Source organism: Petaurus breviceps, unplaced genomic scaffold, assembly GCF_028583685.1.
Source record: "Petaurus breviceps papuanus isolate PSGF00001 unplaced genomic scaffold, PetGlider_PUasm1.0 42, whole genome shotgun sequence".
In the NCBI taxonomy this organism is placed as follows: Eukaryota; Metazoa; Chordata; class Mammalia; order Diprotodontia; family Petauridae; genus Petaurus; species Petaurus breviceps.
Window position 1 is genome coordinate 4587183 of NW_027186325.1, and position 25594 is coordinate 4612776.

Genomic DNA, 25594 nt, shown 5'->3' on the forward strand with positions numbered 1-25594 from the left:
TGTGCTGGAGAAAGGAATTTACTCTGAAATAAATTATGCACCAGTGACTTATGCACTAATAACCACTACAAAAGAGAATGAACTTGGAAATAATGCACCTTTGATAGCATAAACTCTGTAATCACATTTTGGATAATGTAGTACAATTTGTCATTATATTTAACAAGACACAAAATTCATTATCTAAGTATCAAGTTTCAATTAATCAGGAAGACTAGAAATGTGAATTTTGGTTTCAAGGAGGATGTTTTATATAAATGCCCCTCTTAGGAGGCTGTTTAAAGTTTATTGGGGGGGGGGTGTGGAGGCAACATGGCAGAGTAGAAATAGGACTTCCATGGGGCTCATGCTTCCACATACTCCAATTCATGTAAAAGGTGACTGAACAAACTTTGTAGCTATAGAAGCCACAAAATGACATAGAGAAGCTCACCTCCTGATGAAGACAGCCTGGCGGACTGGCAGGAAGGGGCCAGTGCAGCACACTGGGAGCCAAGCCCAGTCCCATACAAGCCTAGGTTTTAGTTTCAGAGTGGCCACAATCAGATGCAGGCTGGAGGGACTTCAGATCATCAACAGCTGTGGCAGTTTCCAGAATTATTAACCCACAGATGCTAATGAAAAAGTGAGAGGTCAGTGCAGTGTTGACATCGTGAGCCAGTAGTTGGGGAATGCTATCAGGCCTTTACCCCCTGAGGAAGAAGCACCTGAGGTGCTGCAGCCATGCAGCTGCCGGCAAGTGGCTACTTCAGAGCTCCTGGTCTGCAGACTGTAGGGGGACCAAGCAACCAGTCTAAGGGGTAATCACTCTTCCTTTAACCCACTTAGATCTGGATTGCAGACTAGGGTGGAGGTCCTAGGGCATGTGACCAGTTTGTCAGAGCATGTGGAGGCTTCAGAGAAAGTACCCAACTAATAGCTCAAGCAGCTTAGAAAAACACAGTGATTGAAACAAACCTCCTCCCTTTGGGAGCAGAGTTCTACCTTGGCAAAATGCTCAAATGTCAAGTAATTGAGTGACAAAGTGAGCAAAGGAGGGTAGTAAAGCAAACACAGTGGTCCAACACTGGATTCCTTTTTTGAGAACAAAAAGGATCAGGGCATGGAGCAGGAGGAAGACAACAAAGTCAGAACTACTGCACCAGAAGCTTACAAGAAGCTGCTTACAGGCCATAGAGGAGCTTAAGAAGCATTTTGAAAACCAAATAAGAGAAATGTAGGAAAAATTGGGAAGAGAAATGAGAACCATGCAAGAAAATTATGAAATGAGAGTCAACAAACTGAATGAAGAAAATAACACTTTAAAAAATGGACTAAGTCAAATAGCAAAAGAGGCTCAAAAAGATAATGAGGAGAAGAATTCCTTAAACATGTGAACTTGCCAGACAGAAAAACAATCTCAAAAGCTCACTGAAGAGAATGATTCCTTCAGAATTAGATTGGAGCAAATGGAAGCTAGTGACTTCATGAGAAATCAAGATACTATTAAAAAGATCCAAACAAATGAAAAAAATAGAAGGCACTGGGAAATATCTCATTGAAAAAAAAAATTGACCTGGAAAACACATCCAGGAGAGATAATTTAAAAATTATGGGACTGAAAGCTATGATCCATAAAAGAACCTAGAAATCATGCTTTAAGAAATTCTCAAGGAAAATTGCCCTCATATTTTAGAACCAGAAGGCAAAATAGTGATTGAAAGAATCCACCAATGACCTCATAAAAAGATTCCAAAAAGAAAATTCCTAGGAATATTATAGCCAGTTTCTGGAATTCCTAGATGAAGGAAAAAATATTAATAAGCAGCCAGGTAAAAAAAAATTGAATACAGTGGAAACAGAATCAGGAAAACACAGGATCTGACAGATTCTACACTGAGGGATCAAACAGCTTGGAATATGATATTCCAGAGATCAAAGTATCTGCAATTAAAACCAAGAATCACCTATCTAGAAAAATTGAGTATCATGTTTCAGGGGAAAATATGGCCATTCAATGGAATAGAGGAATTTCAAGCATTCTTGATGAAAAAAAAAAACAGAGTTGAATAGAAAATTTGACTTTCAGATACAAGAAGCAAGAGAAGCATTAGAAGGTAAACAGAAAAGAAATAATAAGAAACATCAAATTTGAACTACTTACATTGTTGCATGGAAAAACAGTAATTCTAACTTGTGAAACTTTTCTCAGTATGAAAATACTTGAAGGGAATAGAAATATACATATATATGTGTATATATATATATGGGAGGGTATACACACACACATATATATATGCTTACTTACATATATGTCTTTATAGGAGGGTACATGGGCATATGAATACATATGTGAGTATGTGTATATATGTGTACAGGTATACATAGACAGAGGTTACAGGACCAATTGAATAGGAAGGGATGATACTTAAAAGGTGAAATTTGAGGTTAGAGAGGAATATAATGAGAGGAGTTTGGGAGAGACAGAATGGGGCAAAATATATCATATAGAAGAGGCAAGGGAAAATTGTTACAATGAAAGGGAAGAAAAGGAAGAGAAAAGGGAATGAGTCAAACTTATTCTCATTGAATTTGTATTAGGGAGGGAATAACATACACACTAAATAGGGTATCTCACCCTATAAGAGAGTAGGGCAGAAGGGGTTGGGGGGGAGATGGAAGGGAGGGCAGCCTGGGGTAGGGAAGTTGGAAGGAACTACTTTTGAAAAGGCACAGGATCAAATTAGAGAATAGAACAAGTAGGGCGTGGGATGGGATGGAGGGAAATATACTCAGTCTTTCACAGTATATCCACTATGGAAATGTTTTACATAGCTACACATATGCAACCTATATATGAATATATGTATTGCTTTTTTTCCCAGGAAGGGTGGGTGATGAGAGAGGAAAGTAAATGATCTGGAATTCAAAGGTTTAAAATCAAAGGTTTATTATGTGTGTGTGTATATATATATATATATATACACATATATATATGTATATGTATATATATAATCTTTTATTATTATTTCACATGTAACTGGGAAATAGGATATGCAGGCACTGGGGCATAGAGATGATAGCAGCAAGCAATACAGCATCCCCAGCGTGGCTGCCAACACAGGTTCTTAAATCTGTTTTTCTTTCTTTAATCAATCAAACAGGGGTGACTAGGTGGCAAAGTGAGTAGAGTGCTGGCCCTGGAGTCAGGAGGACCTGATTTCAGATCTGGTCTCAGACACTTAACACACACACACACACACACACACACACCTAGCTGTGTGACCTTGGGCATGTTACTTAAACCCAATTGCCCTCCAAAAAGAAAAAAAAAATCAATGACACATATCATTTTCATAGTTTAGGGGGAAAAGGCAACACCCTGAACTTCAAAGTATACAGACAGATTACAAGCAGAACTTACAAGAAGACAGAGAAACATTTCAAGCAGACAGGCCTCCCACTGTCTTACCATTACATCCATACCTAGTCACAGTTACCAGAGAGGGAAGTATCAACATCTGGATTTTCAAAGCTGTGGGGCTCTCAACAGCTGCCCATAGTCTTCTCTGGTCAAATCACACAATACTTCTCAAAGGGAGCCCCAAAACAAAGCGTCACATCAGAATTTATAAAGCCTTCTCCTGGCTTAAAGAATATAACAACCCTCTTGATCCACTGCCCAATCACAAAGTTACTCATGAAAAACAAGCCTACCACTAGAGGCTCCAGGTGTACTTAGGCCTATCAAAGGTCCTAGTGGCAGGGAAGATCTTAAATTTACATTCTAAAACAGAGATCCACCATGCCCTATTGGAAAGTCAGAGGGGGAGAGATATAGGAGAGAGTGGATTGGGGATGGGAATATTCAGTGGGATCATTGTTTTGGGGTGGTAGGTAGGGGGAAAATGTGGAGAAAATGTGTAACTCAAAATTTTGTGGAAATGAATGATGTAAACTAAAAAAATAAAAATAATAAACTACTAAAAAAAGGAAAAAAATAGAAGAAAAAAAGAAAGTGCATTAGAACTATGGATCAATAATAAAACTCATAATCTAAGCAAAATTGTGCTTTATTATTGGGTCAAAATTTTCACTTTGCTATCTACATGAAACTAAATAACTATTTGCCCCATTTATCTTTTAGTAGCTAGCCTAGCTGATTAAAAATTTTACATTTGCTTGACTTGCTTAAATAGAAGAAAATACTCCTTTTTCCCCACAAGTTCCATTATCAAATGCTAACTCAGCAATCTGGGGGATGGGATGGGGAGGGAAGAGTCAGCTTACATATCAAGGATTCTATAGCTAGATTGCTCAGACCTAAAAGTCAGGAAAACAGAACTCAAATCCAACCTCAGACACTCACTAGCATGTGGTCCCTGAGAAATTCACATAAACTTTTTCTGCCTCAATTATTTCATCTATAAACTGCATCTAAAATGTAGAACCTAACTTCCAGAGTTGTTTTTAGGATAAAACAAAACAAAAATCACAAAGTACTGTGCAACCTTAAAGCACTATATAAACATTCATTGTTTTTGTTAGCTTCATAGGTTTGCAATTAGCAGAACTAGGATTCTAATGAGGGCCCTCTGACTTCAAATACAATGATGTCTCCATTACACAATGGTTTCTTTTCCTTCCACTTATGCATCTAGTCCTAAAGCCCATTGGCATGAAACTTTCTCCTCTGTGGAGAGTATTAATTTCTTTGCCTATGACAGGGACAGAGCAGAGCTGACAAGGCAAGAGAGAGGAGAGGTTTGTTCCTTTGCAAGCTTTCAAGTCTTTTTTATTCTCTGGAGTCTCTAGGGGCTCTGTAGTCTCTTGGTGCTTCTCGCTTCAAAAGAGAAATGGATGGCTTCAACCTCACTTAAGGTTGCTGAAAGGAAGAGATTAGGAAGAAGCTGACATGAGAAAAACTGGTAGTATACATCATGCCTCTGTCTGGAGCTTATTACATCAGATACTTCAAGGAAATCCACCTTGGTGAGATCTAGGAATCTCTCCCTTGGTTGAGCTGGTCTACCTTGCTCTCAATAGGAGAGCTCCTTCACTATCTATTGTCTGTTATATATTCTCCTATATTTCTAATAATTTTTCTTTATTAACTTGGAAAAATGGGTTTCTTGGCTCCCTACTATGTGTTCACCATGGAAATGGTATTTGGTGGGAAGAGATTCAAGCCTTGCATTTAATGTTTGGGGTCCTCCCAATTAATGAAATAGTTATCAGAAGTTAGATTGATTGGCGGCCAGGTAGCACAGTGAGTAAGAGCACTGGCTCCAGTGTTGAGAAGACCTGGAGATCAAATCCTGGGCTCAGACACTTAGCACCCACCCAGAAACACCTGGCCGTGTAACCTTGAGCAAGTTACTTAATCCCGATTGCTTAAAAAAAAAAAGTTAGATTGAACCTAAAAAGCATGTCCCTTAAGTATAATATTTAAAAGATAAGATGGATATAATTCTAGCTTGTCACTTCTTCTCTCTGAGGCAGAGTGGCCAGATCTCTAGCCCAACCTTCTGCTTCTGCTCTTGACAAGAATTATAGTTTCCTTTAGAGAAAAGTGTGGGGGAAAAGAGGTTAGAGATGTCTATTCTGACCCCCTTCAAGACAAACAAAACCACCTCCGTGCTACCTTTGGAGGAAAGCCCTTGTTACATATTGTTTAAGGATTAATATTTAACAATAAGAAGATGATTAAAAGGTCCAGCATTAAAAGAACCTTTAAAAATACTTCAGAGATTTGGTATGTGAAATATAAAACAACTTTTGGGGTCATCAAATTATTTATAAGACTTTATCAAGTTTTTGATATAAGTGAAGCTTGTCTTCTCCATAAGAACAATTTTGCCTCTTTAGGTCTTATAGATTAAAAAAATATATTGATAGAGTGGATAGGTGGCACAGTGAATAGAGTCCTGGATTCAGGATGACCTGAGTTCAAATCTGGCCTCAGACACTTAACACAAAAAACTAGCCATCTGACTTTGGGCAAGTCACTTAACCCCAACTGCCCTAACTTCCCCTCTCCGAAAAAAGCAAAAAAAAATTGTTAACACAGAGATTAATAAATGTGATGTTCTCCCATACTTGGAATTCACATCACTGTTATCTCCATTTCTTGTGATCACTAGCTTCCTCAGCTCAAGCGTCTCCTGTTCTAGGCACTGTACTAAGTGATTTGCAAATATTTTCTCATTTGATCCTTACAACAACCCTGCGATGTAGGTACTAGTCTTAATCTTCATTTTTCCAGTGAGGAAACATATGGAGGTTAAGTGATTTGTCCAAGGTCACATAGCTAGGAAATTTCTGAGATCATCTATGAATTTAGATCTTTCTGTCTCCAGCGTCAGAGTTCCATCTACTCCAATATCTAGAATATTCTTATCCTAAAATTCCTAGTGGTTGGTGTTCTTTTCTAGAAATTATTTAAATTTAAGTTGCTCATATTTTGTATTTAACTCATCTATGTATGTGCTATTTTTAAAAAATAGAAGAAAGTAACAAGGGCAGAAATTGTTTCATTTTTGTCTTTTGCACACCCAGTACCCAGCAAATCATTTTACTGAGAGCAGAAGTTGAGTAAATTCTTTATTAATATTGAACATCTAAGAGGAAAATGAAAACAGCTATGGAGAAACATGAAATACTTGAAAAAAAGATGCTATAGCAATTCAGCTGCAGATAAATGATTGATCTTTTCCTATGCCTTTTCCTTTTCTTTTCCTTTTCTTCATCCCATTCCTTACTTTTTCTCTTCATGTTTCCAGAAATTATTCTTTAGTGGAGACAATAAAAGAGGGAGAATAAAAGACTTTAAATATAAATATTATATCTACAATGATTTAGAATAAGCACACTGTTTAAGGCTTTTCCTCAGGTGTTGACATGGTTGTGGATTGAAGGGAATTAAGCTGTCTTTCTCCCTTCTTTCTCTCTCCTGTCCTTCCCTTCCACAAAAAGAGTACTAGTTTCCCTGTTACCATTTTCTTTTGTCCTGGCACCTAGTTGATGTGTTAGATAAAAGGTTAGTAACAGAGTCTGGAAAACCTAAGCTAAAATCCTTTCTCAGACATATAATAGCTTTGTGACCTTGGGTAAATCATCTGCTTATCTTTACTCATCTTTAAAACAGTCCCCAGCTCTAAATCTGCTGTCATCTTACCCACTAGGGCTCCAAGGCCATAAGGGCCATCTTTATTGATCACTGCAAGATGAACATGGATATTAGCAACAAGTTAAAAACCCCAATTCCCCCTTTCTTCCCCAATAGGGCAGAAATGGCTTCAGCCTTCATTGTAGATCTTTTTACCATGTCTCACAGTGACCTTCCACACAGAATAAGTAGTCAATAAGTATTTGTTGATTATGATAATAGCTGATATTTTTTTTCTTAAAGGCCAAAATAGCTCATTCTCCCCACAAATAACACACTGGGTAGGCATCATCCTTAGTACTGATGTATAGAAGACTTTGTACATCATTCAAATTTCAACTCTACATCAAACTTAGCTTTTCTGTTCTTGTCAGTTTCCATTCACCATTGCTGGAAAATTTCTATTTCCTGCTTTTCAGGTCCCATCTCACTCAGAGATTATTTGCCTAACAGAAAACCCTGACTTGATCTTTACCATTCCCCCCTACTTTGATCCCTAACCTGATCAATCCTAGACTTCCCTATCTCTACTAACCCACCTCTCCATTTTGCCTTTGAAATCCTCTCAGCTGTTTAGAAAATAAAAACAAAATATTTTAAATCAGATTGTTTCCCTTTACAATCTTCCCATATTTTGTAGTTAACAAAAGGGAAGAATAAACTTGCTTTCCCCTGAAAGCACCAAATCTTCATAGCATCCTTTCTGAGGATAGCTGTTTGTTGTCCTATAAAAAACAAGTTAGGAGTCTGAGGTAGTACATTTTTTTTACTTCTTAACTACCAACTGTCTCTTGACCTCAATACTTCAACAATGAACATTCTTCAAAGTTCCATTTATCGCATCCAAATCTATTTTTATTTCATATATAGCCCTTCAGACAACTCATTTTCCAACAAAGTACAATATTTGGATATGATTCCTGTCTAGCCCAACCTCTGCCTCATTTGAACATCTTACCCACACATTTCCTCAACTTCTATAATTCACATGACATTTACTTCAATTCAATGATATAAAATAATGATCATACATTACTCCACCTATAATCCTCACCTCCATTCTCTGTTCAAGTGAATTTGCTAAAGGTGTCAGAATAATTACATATTTATATAATTCTATATAATTTTACATAAATTACCTATTTGTAAATATCCCTTCCTCTGTGCTTCCCCTCTGCAAAAATAGAAACTAGAAGTTTCGCAATTATAATATAGATTTTGGATAGGTGGTAATTATTATGCATATTTTTCTAATTAACAATTTAAAATGTTTCATGATGCAGAACCTCCCTCCCAATGAAATCTAGAGAAAACTTTCCTTTTAATTATTAATATAATTGGTTTAATGTTACTTCCCTTCCTTCCTGCCCCTCCACCCCCAAAAATAACCTCTCATGCCTGCAAGATAACAATAGCAAAATTCTCATAAAGTCTGAACAATGATTTCTATACAAAGGTGATGACAGAATATCAACATCGTTTTCCAATTCCTAACAGGGCTGTTCTAGCTGAGTTGGTATACCTTTAGGATAGGCAGTGGTTATGGTCATATTTCTGACTAGTGCTTGTTTTCTGAGATTATAAAATATTGGAACTTACCAATTACACCAAATGAAGAAATTGAAAGTGTTTACAGAAGGCAACATGCTTAATAATGTGTCCCTGTAGATGAGACAAACTTTGAGAATGATATACTGATCAGAGAAAAAAAGAAGTTTCTCATTATTCAGAAATATCAAAGCTTGTGAAAAAAATGGTGGAATGCTTGAAGTAACAAGTAAATCCTTTCACATCTATTTTTCTTCTCCTATAGATAGGCATATTGAAAATCAGAACAAAAGATTAACTTTACACATTCCTCAGACTCTCAAAATGTTTTCTTGGAAGAAACACTGAAAAGAAAGAGAAAAATGAGAGAGAGCTCAGAAGGTAAAGAAAAGGTTATGGGCCAACAAGATGTTTAGTATTGATGAGCACATTAACTTCCATACTGTTTTGGCATCACTGCTATCATGCCTAGAGAGGCTTGGTAAACCTAGCATTTTCTGTCATTGTCTGATACATTCAAATTCAATTCAATTCAGAAAATCTTCATTAATCACCTAGCATATTCCAGTCACCATGCTTGGTGATAGAGATGAAAAGAGAAAAGTGTAACTACCTTCCCTCAAGAACCTTATAATGAACTGCTAAATTTTGTGATATTTAGACCTCTGTAAGCATCTCATAAGATCAATCATATTAATTGGATTGAATATAGTAAGAAATAATCAAATGCCCCAATAGACATTTGTTTAAGTTAAGTTTAATATTAAATTTGAAATCTGCTTGAGATTTGAGGCTATCACATTAAAAATATTATTTACCCTATAGTGTATTCTGTTCTTCCTGTATACATGTGAATGGTAGTAAACTTGTGAATTTATCAATGAGGACATTATCTGTCAAGGAAAGATTTGTCCTAATATAATCTCATTTCATTGTCTGCCAGAATATTTAACTATTTATTTCTAGAGAAGGGAATAAAGATTTCAACTGTGAATGTACTATTTGTTGTTTTCCAATTTCTCATTCCCATCTCCCATATACATGTATCTTAGCAGATGATTTCCTAGCTCTGAAATATAGAACAATATCATTCCATGATGAAGCCCATGTGTTCTTTTAACACCACATGAAGTGGTTTTCTTGTTGCATCAAGATGAATGTGCTTCAAATTTGCCTGTAGTAATTTGTCCATATTTATCTTTCGCTATTACAAAATTCTGCCTTAAATAAAACTTGTCGTAGTAAATATATAATTCACCAATTGTATTACAAACTCTTGTACAGAGGAAGTGTTCAGTTTTTTAAAATTGTTATTGATATATCTATTTAGATTATAACAATAGTCAAATTGGGTCCCTATACATTGAAACAAGTATGTAGTAACCTGAGGAATTCCTCTTATTTGGGATCTAATGGGGTCACAAATAAAGAATTCCTGACAAATTGCTGAACTTCAGATCTTATTCAAGCCCAATATCTTTCACTCCATCCAGTTACTTTGATAACTAGCAAAAGGGAGAAGAGGAGAAAGATGACAAGGACAATGAGAAGGAAAGAAGAAAATGGAGAGGAGTAAGAGAGAAAAAGGAAGATCGAAAGTGTGTGTGTGTGTGTGTGTGTGTGTGTGTGTGTGTGTGTGTGTTGGAAGGAAACAAATAAAGAGTGTCCAAATTACAGAAAAACAACAACAGGAACAAAGTGCTTATTAGGGCCCAATGTGAGTGGAATTTACCTGGTCATTACGGTTAAGGTGAGCTTTAGTTTAGTTTCCTTTGTCTTGACTTCTCAATGACTAGGAAAAGATTGTAGGGAGAGAGAAAATTTGGAACTGAAAATGAAAATAAAATAAATGTAACCACTGATATTATGTGGAATTGAGTTACTGTTTTAATTCAATTTATGTTTTCTAAATTAGTGATTCAAAACCAACAACCAGAAACGAGAGGCTAGGAAATTCAATGAGCTACATGTATATGTATTTATACTGATAAGGATAAAAATGTGTGTAACATATGTGTAATGTGACATTGAACATCAATTAATTCCATTAACCTTTATATTTAAAGTATAACTTTTATTTCATTCAGTTTCTAGGAAACTTAATATTTTAAAGTCAGAAATTGTTATCATCTTCATTTTAGATAATGGGTTGAAGAAAGCTCTATTATGTTCTGCATTCTCCATTTTCTATGATGTAAACATTAATTACTTTTAAATCCTTATTAAGGTAAGACCTGAATTTAAATCCTTCCTCAAGAAACTTTCTACTACTATGGCAATCTGGTAAAGTCACTTAAGCATTCTTGACCTCAGTTTCTTCAGGTATAAAGTGGGGATAATAATAGTACCTACCTTAAAGAGTTGTTGTAGGGATCAAACTGTATAAGATATAAAGGTTTTATAAAACTTACAGCACTATTTAAAAGCTATTATTATTATAACAACAATAAAATCGTTTTCTTTTATATAGATAATAGAATTATATATTAAAATAATAGAATCATGTGATTATATTCAAATAACATAATTATTAAATGTCACTTAATTGATATGTCATTTAGTTCCCAAAACATATAAACCAAAAATAAGCTTAAAAAGTTTTTTCTAAAGTGAAAAGTAAATAGATTAATTATAATTGAGGTTAAACTATTGAAAATATATTTTCATTATAAATGTTTTACTGTTGTTGAATTTATTAAGAATCAAATAGGTCTAGATTTGCTGAATCTGGAAAAAAAGATTTATGTAACTTACGTAACAATGCCATTCTATATAAACTTCCATAAAGTTTGATTGCCATACTCTACCATATTATTTTTAATGGGTATGGTGGTTTCAATACCACAAGGAACACTGTTCTATTTAAATGCTAATGTAGACACACACACATATAGGTCTCTTAAAGATTATCGATTCTGAATGTTCAACATTATAGAACATTTGCTCTGTGTAGATAAAGTTCCTTTACTTTAGTCAAAACCTATATGATGGGTCAATATCCTATCCCTATGCCCAGCATATAGCACTGCATCTTTTAATGTGGAGGGTAGCTCAGAGGGCAATTGTTTTCCATACATCAAAATAAAATTTGCCTATTTGAAACTTCCAAACTCTAGGGTCAATAAGTCATAGAAAATCTGCAATTATGTCATAAATCACAAATTGCAAAATGTCTTAGAGATCAAATTCTCTCTGAGAAAGTAAATATGAGGAAATCAGTATTTTTTAATAATCACAGGATTTGTGAAGTAGTAACTCAGCAGCCATCTAGTCTATTGCTTTTTTGGAAAATAATTCCAATTAAAATGTAACAGAAAAATGTCCATGATAATTATCATCTTCATCAAGAATTTGTTTTATACCTACTCTGTTCTTATCACTCTGCTAGGAATAAAAATGCACTGAAGTAAACAATCTCTATTTATAAGATTTTTATCTTCTAATTGGGGCAATAGTTATACACACACATACACACATATTCATACATAAAATGTAATAAGGCTTTAAGGTTTCAAATGTGTTTATATGTTAACTCACTTAATACAGTATACAAAGAGAATAAAGCATCTAATTATGAAGTTATATAAAATTTAATTTGGGAGAGAAGGTTATTAACAGCTAAGTGGAGTGTCAGGTATGAATGTCTTCATAGAGAAGATGGTGGTGAGCTGCATTTTTTTAAGAAGAAGAGGGATTTTCTTTAGCCTGGAGGAGGAGAGAGAGAATTCCATTCATGAGAGGGCTCACTGCATAATGTACCATGTGTGTAGAGTTAGTCACTCCTTGAAAATCTCTCTTGAGTGTGAACCCACTACCTCCAAGGATTGTCAGCTGTACTTTTTGAATGTCTCCAGTTATCAAGAAGTCTTCTCTAAGCATGAATCCTTCTCCAATGTGTATCTGAATATCAATCATCTTTACAACATACCTGGCAACAACTCTTTTAGTCTGAGCTTTGGGATTTCCAGGAAAAGGTAATCTTCTACATGCCATGGTGAACAACTGAACTTTTGGATAGCTTTGATTATTGAGAAATTTTTTTCAACACATAAAATCCAAAATTGTCTTTTTTACAATGTTAATTCATTTCTATTTACACTCTTGGACAGAACAAATACAATGCCTTCAAACACTCAAATATAGCTATCATATTTTTTTTCTGGGAAGTCTTCTTTTTTTTAGATTAAATTTCCCTTGTTTCTTCATGTGTTTTGATGTCAAAGTCCTTTACTGTGTCATTTTCTCCTTGTCCTCATGTTTTATCATCTTTACTATGTCATTTGTTTTATGAATATTCTTCAGTTAATTAAAGATATTCTTAAAATATGGCACCCTGAACTGAGTGCAATATTCCAAGTAATCTAAAGAGGTCAACTTAGGAGGAGACTATGACCTCACAAATAAATATAAAATTAAAATTAAGAGGAACCTACGAATTATGAGCTCTTCTGCTGTAAGAAGGACATTCAACAGATCTTTGAATAATTAAGATATTCTAAATTAACAGAAAACGTTAAGACCCATCTTTGAATTTCAAATCACATCAAAATAAATCCATATTAAGATTGAACCATATGTGCATCAAGGGCTGAGTGATTGGAACATTATGTGTTTAGTCAATGGTTCATATTTTAAAGGAGGGAGAGTGTACTGTATCAGTGGTACAGGCTTGTGATTTGTTTCCTACAGTACTCATGGATTTTCTCTTTCTGTTTAGGTAGTTTTTAGCACACTCAAATGAAAATATTGCTTCATTGTCACTCAAGAAATTGTCATCCACCCAATTTTCCATTCATATGAAATGATTACAGTGTTTTCTCACAGGAATATCTTTGTTTAATATACACATTAAATGGTGCTATATCCATCTCTTCTTTATTCCACATAACTTTTTAATATATTCTGTTTAATTTGAAGAAGTTTATTACACATACTTCAGTCGTGGCACCCATTTGACCATTCTTTTATCCCTATTTATTAGGTCAAATTTGTCTCTCTAAATTAAAGTCTTTAGTTTGCCTCATCATGTGGTAACCATAAGTAGGGGAAAATAATGAAGGGAAACTTCACTAGCTTCACCAGCTCTACTTAATCCTTTTTGGGCTTGATTATAATTGGTTATCGCCCCAAAGAAAACAGGAATATTGTGGGTATTAAAAATCTCTTCACTTAAATTTCACCCAGCTTCTTTCTAATGTCAGTATGTCTAATCTCTGGGACTATTAGGAAAGGATTTAGGTCAACTGTACAGTTGTATAACAGAAGTTGAAATTCTGGGTCATAATATAGATGCCAATCAGGATTTGGGCATTTGAAAAACCTGTTTTTTTGAATTTGTCTTTTCCTTTCTACCACTCTAATTTCCCAAGTCTTCTTCATTATGCACCTGGATTGGTATGGATAAATTTGGTCTATAGTTCAAGGCAGGCACTATTAAGATGTTATGAGCTGACTTTTTCTTATGTGAAACCACATAGCAACAGAGCATCAGCAGAAAGCAGCTGCACACTGAAGAAGCCTAACATAAAGAAGGAGGTGATATCAACAGGTGATACAAGCATCTCTGTGATGTGAGATAAAAGATTTACCCTAGTCAAACATATTCTCTATATGTTCCTTCATTCAAATGTTCTTCTGACATATGTTTCCCATTTTCTCTTCCCCAATGGTGTCATCCTAAGTTATAAAATAGTATACCTCTCTTTCTATTGTGAAATTCAATCCTGTCCATAATTTAAAATTGTTTGTGATTAAATAGCTTCAGTTTTGAAATATTTACTTTAATTGGCTTAGTGAAAGTAAACACAAGGAAGGCAGCCCAAAATTTTGGATTAATTTTTGGATGAATGTAAACTGCCAAAGCATTTTGAACTTAGGAATTTTCCTACAACTTATATAAAGACTAGGGGAAAGAACTACAATTGTTTTCTATATAGTTCTGCTGAAAGCTAATTAAAGTATTGTTGTTAGCACAAGATCACTGGCCAGAACAGTTGACTTTATCTCATTCATTAATGCATATAGTGGAAGTATCGCTTGGTATGGCTATCAATAATTCAATGTAAAAAACAAGATTCAGCATAAACAAATTATCAATACTATTAAGAATTTGTTTAAACTAATGATTAAGTATTACAGCTCTTCTCTGATTTATTAAAATCAAATTATCTTGATATATTTGAATTATGGTTATCATATTGGCCTCAAGCAATGTAAAGTTAAGTCCTAAAATTCAGTACAAATGGTAGGTAGTATGTTGGATTAGACCAATTTAAAGATGCTATACATTACAAGTAATGAAAACTGTCTTGTAAAGGACTTTCATCTTCCTTCCCATTTGGCAGTGCTGGTGAAAAATTCTCTGAATCTTACAAATGTCTGGATTCTTTCTGCATTTCATAATTGGTCCATTTCATATGAAGTTTAGATCAGATAGTCCAATTATTGTATGTAGGATAACTAGGCATTATAGAGAGCCTAGAGGAATAATTTATCTTACTTTCTCCCTCACATTTCTCCATAAGGGACCGGGGTATATTTCCACTAATTTTGAATGCTACTTTCATCATCACAATAAATCATCTAGAACCTTGAACTCATGTTTTATTTCTTTGAACTCTTTTTTTTTTTTTTTTTTTTTTTGGGGACAATTGGGGAAATGTAACATACCCAAGGTTACACCGCTAGGTTTGTGTGTGTGTGTGTGTGTGTGTATGGGTATTAAGTGACTGAGGCTGGAATCAAACATACTCCTGACTCCAGGGCCGGTTGCTTTACTCACTGCACCACCTAGCCGCACCCTATTTGAACTCTTGAAATGCATTGTGTTGTAGGATTAATTCTGCACTTAAACTAAAACAAATCCACTAATTGCCATCAGACATATCAGAAACCTTTCTGTTTTGCAACATGATTTTTCCTTTCCTTTCCTGGGAATAGGAAATTTCAAAGCAGTCAAAATACTTTTTCTAGCTGCTTAATTTATTTTAAGTAAATTCATTTATTTTTAACATTTTTCAAAACAAAAAAAAAATAAGTCCCGAATTCTCTCTCCTTCCTTCTTCTAATCACTGCAAAGGCAAGTCATGTTATATCAATTACACATGTGAAATCATGTAAAATATTTTTTCCATATTGGCCATGCTGAAAATAAATGCAAAAATAGACTTCAATCTTCAATGAGACTTGTCTTATGTCATTGTCTTGATCAGAGCAGATATATCACTCACAGTTGATCATACTTACACTATTGCTGTTACTGTGTACAATTTTATCCTAGTTCTTCTCATTTCACTTAGAATAAGTTAATATGAGCCTTCCCAGGTTATCTGACACCATCCTGCTCATTATTTCTCACAGCACAATAGTATTCCACCAAAACCATATACCACAACTTATTTAGCCATTCTTCAATTGATGGGCAATTGCCTAAATTTTAAATTCTTAGCCACCACAAAAAGAGTTTTCATATATATGTATATATTGTTACAAACAGGGTCCCTTTCCTTTGATTTTCTTGGGAGATAGACCTAGTAATGATATTTCTGGATAAAAGGGTACACAGTTTTAATGCTTATGGACATTATTCTAAATTGTCCTCCAGAATGACTAGACCAGTTCACAACTCCACCAACAATGCATCACTGTCCCAATTTTTCAAAATCCCCTTTAGCATTTGCCATTTTTCTTTTCTGTCATGTTAGCCACTCTGAGAGATATGAAATATTACCTCAGAGTTTTTTAAATTTGCATTTCTCTAATCATTAGTAACTAGAGCATTTTACATGACTATAAATAGCTTTGTTTTTTTTTCTTCTAAATAACTGCCTGATCATATCCTTTGACCCATTTATTAATTGAGGAATGGTTCTTTTTTAAAAAATAAATTTGATTCATTTCTCTATATATTTGAGAAATGAGGTTACCAGAGAGACTTGCTATAACTATTACCTTCCCCTCCTCATTTTCCTGTTTTCCTTCTAGTCTTGGTTGCTGTGGGGTTTTTTTTTTTGTTCTAGTTACTTACTTTAACAAATTCCTCTGTCAGGTAATTTACCCTTAAATAAGGAGCCTATTTCATTTGTTAAACAGAGAACTGGTTAAGAAATTGATAATCTCATGCTTACTTAGAGACCCACGTATTCTTTGCCTAATTAATTTTGTTACTGTTAACACAATTAACTTGGAGTAATTTTATTGAGTATGAATCAGTTGGTTAATAAATATTCACAAAACATCTATTATGGTCCAGACACAGTGTCGAGCCCAGGCCATACAAAAAAGGCAAAAGAAGGTCTTTTTCCTCAAGTAACAAACTGGTGGATCATAATAACTTAAATTATGAGAAGAGTTGTCTTATTGGAGTGACTAGATCTCATCCTTGCATGGCAGATTTGGAAAGAAGAAATGGATGGAAATTACTAAGACAAACATTTATGTTTGATGTTAGGAAAGCTTTCCCAACAATTACAGCAATTGGAATGAAAAAATATGTGGTCCAGATGTTCATAAATTCTCTTTCACTGCAATTCCTTGCACTACTTTGTGTGTATTTTATAGAGGAGATTTTAGTTCAGAAACAGGTTGGTCTGAATGGTCAGGCAGTGAAGAAATTCCAAACACTAACATTCCTTGGGGGAAGGATAGGGTTACATACACACATATATACATGTGTATATGTGTGTATATGTGCATACATGTGTGTATACAAACATATGTGTACCTATATTTAATACTAATTTTCACTTATTGACTGGAATGCTTTTAGTTCCTATAATCTCCATCAAATATTATTTTTATAGGGTGGTTTATACATCTTGATGGAGAACAATTGATTTTTTGATTTATGAAATATTGTGCAAGAGATAATAGGAAGGCACAGGCTTTGATTTGAGGGATATATCTGTGGACGTCAGTTAGCCTGAGTATTCTAGATAATTTTTGTAAAGAAAACAGGTAATTAGAAAGATTAAAGTATTGGAAATTCCAAGAAAAGTAATTAAATCCTTAACCAACAGTAGGCAAATAAGTGAATTATGACTTCAATACATTGATTTGAAAATTCTGATCCCACAGGATATATTCTAATCGGACAGCAATGATTGAGGATAATTGTATAGTCTATGCACACATGGACACACACACACATAGTACTATTACAGTGTACTTAGTCCTACCCATAAAAGAGTGCAGATTAATTTCACAGCCATAAATATCCACAGTAAACAATCATTTCACTTTTTTAATGGGTGCAGTTTCAGTGATATTGATTCCCTAACTCATTAAGAAGCATAGAGGGTGATATCCTGACATTAACCTGGAGGTGAAACACTCATTGAAAGATGCAGACCTGATATAGCTGAACTACCTATAAACTCCGATTTTTATCCAAAACCATTACACAAGTTTGTGAGAGGGAGATTAAGCTCTTTTTAATGGATACTGGAGGTGGGATTTCTGTTCTGTTGGTTAAAATTCTTTCTAGAAGAATCAGCCTCTGGAGGAATTACTTTCTATTAACTGCCTGATTCATTTAACCTGAAATTCACAAAAAGCAAACAGCATTGGCCATCACCTGAGGGTTTGTATTTGAAGACTAGACTACTTTGTTTTTATAAGCCTGTTTTTTTTTTTTTGTTCTGCCTTACTGTTCTTAGGCAAATAGCATCAAACTATTAATTCTGAGAAATAGAATGATTTTAAAATGACTTGACTTACTTGAAATGCATCCAAACTAAAGAAATGAAGTTTTATTCCACAGTAAAATTGATTCCCGGCAAGACCTACTTTTCCCTTTGCCATACCTCCACCTGTGTCTTCTCTTATTAGGCCCCCTTCCAGGTCTTATATGGATTTCATTACTCTGTAATGACGAGTTACTTCTTTTCCCATCTCTCTGGTCAGGTCCATGGAGAAGGAATGCGAACATTACTTTTAAGGCACAGAAGGAAATGTTTGATATGATTCAAAAAGAAAAAAAAAAGCCTTTGCATTTACATTTTGGAGTGTAGTACACCCCTCTTCCATTGTTCGGCATTTTTCTCATATTTCAAACACCCCTTGCTTTCTACTAACTTTTTTCTGTCATGAGAATTATATACTTTAGTCAATCATTTTTTCACCCCTCCAAAAAAAAGAAAGAAAAACGGTTAAGGTAGAGACAGAGAGAAGCTGAATCAATCAATAATGGTAACTTGAATATACACACAGATGTGTGTATATATAGTATGTGTATATGTATATACGTCTATATATACACACATGTGTAAATGTATACACACAGCATATATACATACCATGCTTTGCTTTATATATAAGTTGTTATGGAAAGGTCCAGAAAACAAAATATTTTTATAACTATCTTGAGAAAACCTAAGCAAAACAAAACAGAACAACAATGCCACTGATAGCTGGGTAGCTGGTTCATTCCTTTTCTATCTGGATTGCACTGTGGGGGTATGGGAGTTAGATAAAGTTCAAATTTCAAAGCATTATTAATAAAAGACATAAATCCTCAATAAATAATTTATGAAATTAATATTCAAATGGTTCTCAGAGCTCACTTAGTTGAGTAAAATGCCAGGAAAAAGGTGTGCATCAGGAAATGAATAAACATAAAAACTTTTAATAAACGGGTTTCAGAACTTCAAAAGCTTTTTTACTCCTTCCAATAAGTTGAGCTGAAACACAGCAGAGAGAGAGAATATGCTTTTGTCCACAGAGGGATGATGGTATGGAGCGAAGAGCCTAATTATACTTTCAATATGCTGTCTCTGTTTTGTGGTGTTTCTAGCTCTCTCCTCTGCATCTGCCCAAAAACAAAATAAAACAAACCAGCAATCCTAACCCCAAACAAAGAACCTACCACTTCACAGTATACAAGTTTAGGAGAAATTATTAAGATTAAAGAAAGGTAAAGGTTATGTCATGCTATAATAGATGGAAATGAATTCATGTAACATTTTGATTCTCAATTTATATAACTTGAAAGGTTAGAGGTGAGTTCTGATGTGAATCTTTTCTTTCTTAAATGAAAACACGAAGAATTTCTGTGGCCTTAGATCACTTTGTAATCATCTATGGCAAAACTTGTTAAAACAAAATAATGTAGCATACATATTTCCTCTGTCCTAGGAAGCCAGCATAGTGAAGAAGCAAGGAACTCTGAGGCTATATTCAGGTGGCCTGTGGTAGATAGGTCAAATCACTTTCACCACCACCTTCCCTAAGATCCCTATGAAGACAGTTCAGATCTTGACCAGAAGAACCCCCAAAATATTTATACCCTTTAGACTACTGCCATTACTTCTTGTCTGATCCTGGCAGTCATAGTCTGGGAAAGATACCTTTGTGAAGAGATAACCCAATACCTAACTACAGGTTACAGCCCCATTCACAGAAATAACTGTTAGTGAAAATCTTCGCGAAAGAAACCTCTTTCCAATAACACACCTGGCACCCCAAATGTTTCAAGAGAAATAAATATGTTTTTATAAATTGAAATGATATTAAAGAAAATACATTACATTTGCTTTGCCACTGCACATTAAGTACCATAAGGACCCGCTCTATATTATTTGCAGCTGAAACCTATATATGTTGTGAGAACAGCAACTGTCTTGATTTTCTAGGTTCATCTCCACTGCTTACTTAGCCCAGTGCTTTGCATACAGTAAGTGGTCAATATATTTTTTCCCCCTTGATTTATGGTAAGGTGCTGCTTCTATTGAGAAACTTATTCAGAAATACACAGTCCACCAAGAAAGCTGGCTTGGCAGCGTGAACTATACATTTATCCACTATCCATTCATCCACCTCACTGGACAAATCTGTCCATCTTACAGAACAACTGACCTTGGGATGTAAACAATTGGGATGGCAGTCTCAGTAACTTCTAAGAAGAACCCCTAGATCATCATTTGTATTTCTTTGGCATCCACGAACTTGGACAAAGTTTATGGGCTGGCTTTTACAAGAAAGGCAAAACAGTGTGATGAGGGTTCAATCCACAACTCTTCTAATAACTAGCCATGCAATTGTGGGTAAGTCACTTAACTGTCCTAGTCCTAAGTACCCTCATATGGAATAGGGGGATGGTGATAATATTTAACCTAATTAATATTATAGGATTGCTCTTAAGATTCCTTTCTGAGACAGAAAGAATCTTGGAAACAATCCAGTTTAACGTTCTCATTAGGTAGGTAAAGAGAACTTTAAATGACTTAACCAATACCAACAATTTCACATGTGACGAAATTGAGAATTTGAACCAAGGCAGCTTGAGTCTAAATCCAGTACAATTTCTCTATACACATTGTTTACGAACTATGTTTAGCATATTTGTGATTTCATTGTTTTAATGAAGTCACCTCTACCAATGAAGAAGAAGCTTTTCTGTAACCTAGCCAGTCTTAGAGAGATGCTTAGGACACTGAAAGAAAATCATATGGCTTACCCAGAGTACATAGTCAGTATGTCTCTCATACAGAAATTGGAGACAGAGTTTCCTTATTCAGACTCCACTTTCTCCTCTAGTATCTGCCATACTATTTTCTGTGTTTTATAAATTATAAGCTCAAATAAACTTAAAGTAGTGTATAATCAATAAACGCTGACTTTTATACTATACTTCTAGCTATTTTCTAGCTTAAGCCAACTTCTGGTGGTCAATTTGACAATATAAGCAAGCATCCATTTTAATGGTGGGATGATTCATTGAGAAAAAATTAATTCCATTATACAATAAATCTTAGAAATTTTTTTTAATACTCTGGTTATAATTTGTTAATGTGATTGTGTTTTAAATTCACAATTTTTGACATATTTAAATCTTTGTTATGAAACTATGTATCATATTGTGTATTAAATATACTATGAATATTGGATATTAAATAGAACAATTGTTATACCCTAGGTTGGGGACTCTTAATCTGGGGTGTACATGGAAACCCAAGGAGAATATATATAGATATCAGAATCCATGGTCTTGGATTAGAAAAAAAATTACATTTTAATCTATTTCCATTTTATTTGGTCTGATGTGCTTTATGTTATTCATTTAAAAATATTATTCTAAGAAGCCCTCCCCCTTAGTCTTCACTGAAACACAAAAAAATAAACAATCAATGTTATAGGTTTTTAGTAGAATTTAAATCAGGAAAGTTCCCAGATAATTGAAACATACATCTCCATTACTTGGATAAATCTCTTAATTTCACATGTCATCTGTGCAAGGTCATCTTATAGTATTTCATCTCCATCTGTGAATTTCTGTGATTCCAAAATTTCCAATTCTCAATATATAAATTTATTTATTAGATTTATTACTTCCCCTTTACCCAGTGGAAACATACTTCCAGGCATGCTGTCAGAAAAAAAAAATGCCCAAACTTTTTTTTTTATATATACATGTTTTGCATTCTGATGAAGATAAACCTATGTTATAAGCTTAGTTGCACTTCTGAAAATGGTTTTGGTATAAACTTGAATAAAAACTAGAAGTTTCACCAATGTAACTATTTTTCCCCAATCTTTAATACTCCAAACTTTGTACTATCCTGCCTATGTAGATTTATTTTTTCTTCTAGAAAGAGTTAAAAGTATGGTACCTGGAAGGAGTTGGCAAGTAGTTGCAGCCCATGGAGTGGCAATGGTGAGGCCCAAGCTGGGAGAGTTAGTCTCAGTCTGGGTTAGGAGTCCCACTGTGGGGGTTCCTACTCTTCTCTAACCAGGCTGTCCCAAGAGCAACAGCTAGGATCCTGTCAGAACCAGGAGACAGCCCAGGGCAGGCTGCAGCGCCGACGGCCTTGCTGCTTACAGTACAGAGGATGATGATATGGAGACTAGCTCTCTGGAATATGAATCCAGGTCCCACTGTCTCCTCCAGGCTTCTTATTCCCTCTACCCCTCAGGACCTCCCCCTAGGACTGTAACCCGTGTAGAGCCTGGGAACTTTGACCCAGACAATGTAACACTTCAAAGACCTTTGTAGGGAAGGACTTAAGAAGTTGGGGCTAGGAACATTTTGTTTCTGTTGTTTAATGCATTTTGAAAACTGTGTTCAGTTGGTTTCTTTTATAACCCTATGTATTTTATAATAATAGCATTTATATAGCACCTAGAAGTTTGTGAAGTGATTTGCATGTTTTTTTCTCATTTAATCCTCACAACAACCCTGAGAGGTAGATGCTGTTGTTATGTTTTTTTTTTTTAATTTTGGGAAAATGAGACTGAATGATTATAATAACAATAACAACAACAAAACAATAATAATAACTGTCATTTCTATTGCACCTACTATGGGCCAGGCACTGTACTTAGTGCTGTACATCTCGTTTGATCCTCAACTGTGGGAGGTAGGTGCTATTATTCCTACTTTACAAATGAGGAAATAGGCTCAATAAAAGTAATATAAAAAACATGTTGTGTCTACTATTTGTTTAGCACTGTGCTTAACACCATACAAATGTCTCCTTTGATTCTCACAACAACCCTTTCAAGGGAGGTGTGGTTATTACTCCATTTTACAGATGAGGAAACTGAAGCAGACAATGGATTGCTCAAGGTCACAGGGGTGGTATTTGAGCCTGGATTTAAAAAAGTCTTCATGATTACAATTATTCTGAAAAAGGATTCACAAGCTTCACCAGATGCCATTTACAAGGGATCCATGACATACATAAAATGTTTAAAATCCTCTGTTATTGGAGATACTAATTTGTATACCTCTTAAAGTGAGTATAAAAGACCCTGACAGCTCTGCCACTCTTAGGTTATAAAGCCCTGATCTGTTCTTATGTATCGTTTCTAGGCTTGTCATTATTTTTTTTAATGCCTAGTGGTAGGTCAAACATTATGTGGAGACATTAAAGAAACCTTAGCTAAAAAAATTTGTAGTCAAATAGGGGATACAAAAGGCATATGTATCAGAGGTCAGGACAAGTACCAAGACAAATACAGATGCAATTTGAAACTATGGCTGAAGAGGAGGGCCTCAAACAAAGATTTGAGTAGGGATACTGCTAAGCCCTGCTTAAGAAAGTATGGTGTTGCATCCAAGTTTTCCAAGTGGTTATCAACTTAATACTCTTTCCTACTACCTTTGTTCTTTAAAGAAGGAAAGATTTATCGGCTCTTCACAGTCAGATTAAAAAATTTAGGTACCTTGCTGGGGAAAATGTTCTTCTGAGGGGAAAAGAGTGAGTGAGGAGATATAAATGAAATAATCTCAGCTCTTCAGGAACCTCAGGAGGAACTTCAGGACTTCAGCCACACCAAGTAGAAATAATGTGTTATCTTTTGCCATATGAAAACAAGAATGGTACCATGAAAACCCTACTTATGGGATTTGCAGACAGTTCTTTCTACATTCAGTCTAATCCACATGAAGTAAGAGAGGTGTTCCTTGTGCCTTTAGAGTATTTCCTGAATGCATGTTCACACCATGTCTTTCACTAGACTGTTTTTGGTTATTGTTGTCACATTCATTGCTTTGGCTACCTGGATTTCCCCAATCAATCAACCTATAGAATCTGGGGTTTGACAGTAAGATTTGCACTGCTGACTGCACTCATTATTTTGCAAAAGCAACCTTCCTCTGATGTTGAATATTACCCCAATGATCTCATTTCATCCTCTGAGAAATACTTTGTGAAGATACACAGAACCTTCAAGAGCAAGTTATGATCCAGACATGGATATACCCAGGTGCTTATTCTTGTACCAGACTGACTCTCAGACAAAAGCTTCTCCTCCTGGCACTATATTTGATGTTTGGGTTAAATTATAGTATAGGCTTCTTGAAAGCTTAAATTGACAACTTTACGGATTAAGTTTTTCATCTTTGTATCCCCAATGCCAAGCTCCGTGTCATTCAAATAGATGCTTAATAAATGTTTACTGAACTGAAAAATGTAAAGAAAAAGGGAAATTGGTGACTGAATTTAAAAATTGGTCATCTTACTATGCTTTGATGTTGAAGGTTCCTTGTTAAACTATAAGGGAATCAATAAGACCTCCAGTAACTTTCAGGTAACTCTGAAGGATTATATTCAGAGAATTAGGGTATATTGTGGCAATATATTTTCCCAGTCTGAGCTTAATTTTTAAGTTATCAATTGCACTTACTATTTTAAAAAAATAATTAATTTTTAGTTTTCAACATTCACTTTTACGAGATTTTGAGTTCTAAATTTTTTTCTTTTCCTCCCTTTGCCCCTCCCCAAGACAGCAAGCAATCTGACATAGACAATTCTTGTACAATATATTAAACATATTGCCACATAAGTCATGCAGTGAAACTAGAATCAGAAAAAAAGGGAAAAATAAAACCATGAGAAAGAAAAAAAAAGAAAATAGTATGCTTCAATCAACCTTCAGATTCCATAATTCTTTCTCTGGATGTTGATAGCATTTTCCATTCTGAGTCTTTTTAAATTGTCTTAGCTCGTTGCATTCCTGAGAAGAGCTAAGTCTATGAAACTTGATCATCCCACAGTGTTACTATTATTGTGTACAATGTACTACTGAATCTGCGCGCTTGACTCAGCATCACTTCATGTAAGTCTTTCCAAGTTTTTTTTTTTTTTCTGAAATATGCCTGCTCATAACTTCTTATGGAAAAATAGTATTCCATTACATTCATATACCACAACTTGTTCAGTCATTCCAGGATTGAGGGGCATCCCCTCAATCTCCAATTCTTGGTCATCACAAAAAGAATTGCTGTAAATATTTTATTATATGAGAATCATTTTTCCTATTTTATGATCTTTCTGGGTATAACAGCAAGCACCCCACCATACCCAGGGCGCTGCCAACACAGGTTCTTAGTTCTGCTTTTCTAAAGGAAAATATGCTCAATCAAAAACATTCCAGAAAAGCAAGCTTCCTGTTACATGC

The 25594-nt window shown here is 34.9% G+C and overlaps 1 pseudogene; it reads left to right on the forward strand.

Annotated features, from left to right (window-relative positions):
* The window catches only part of LOC138171313 (peroxisomal coenzyme A diphosphatase NUDT7 pseudogene), a 39841-nt pseudogene extending 15462 nt beyond the window's left edge, over positions 1 to 24379 (forward strand).
* Positions 24380 to 25594: the final 1215 nt, after the last annotated feature.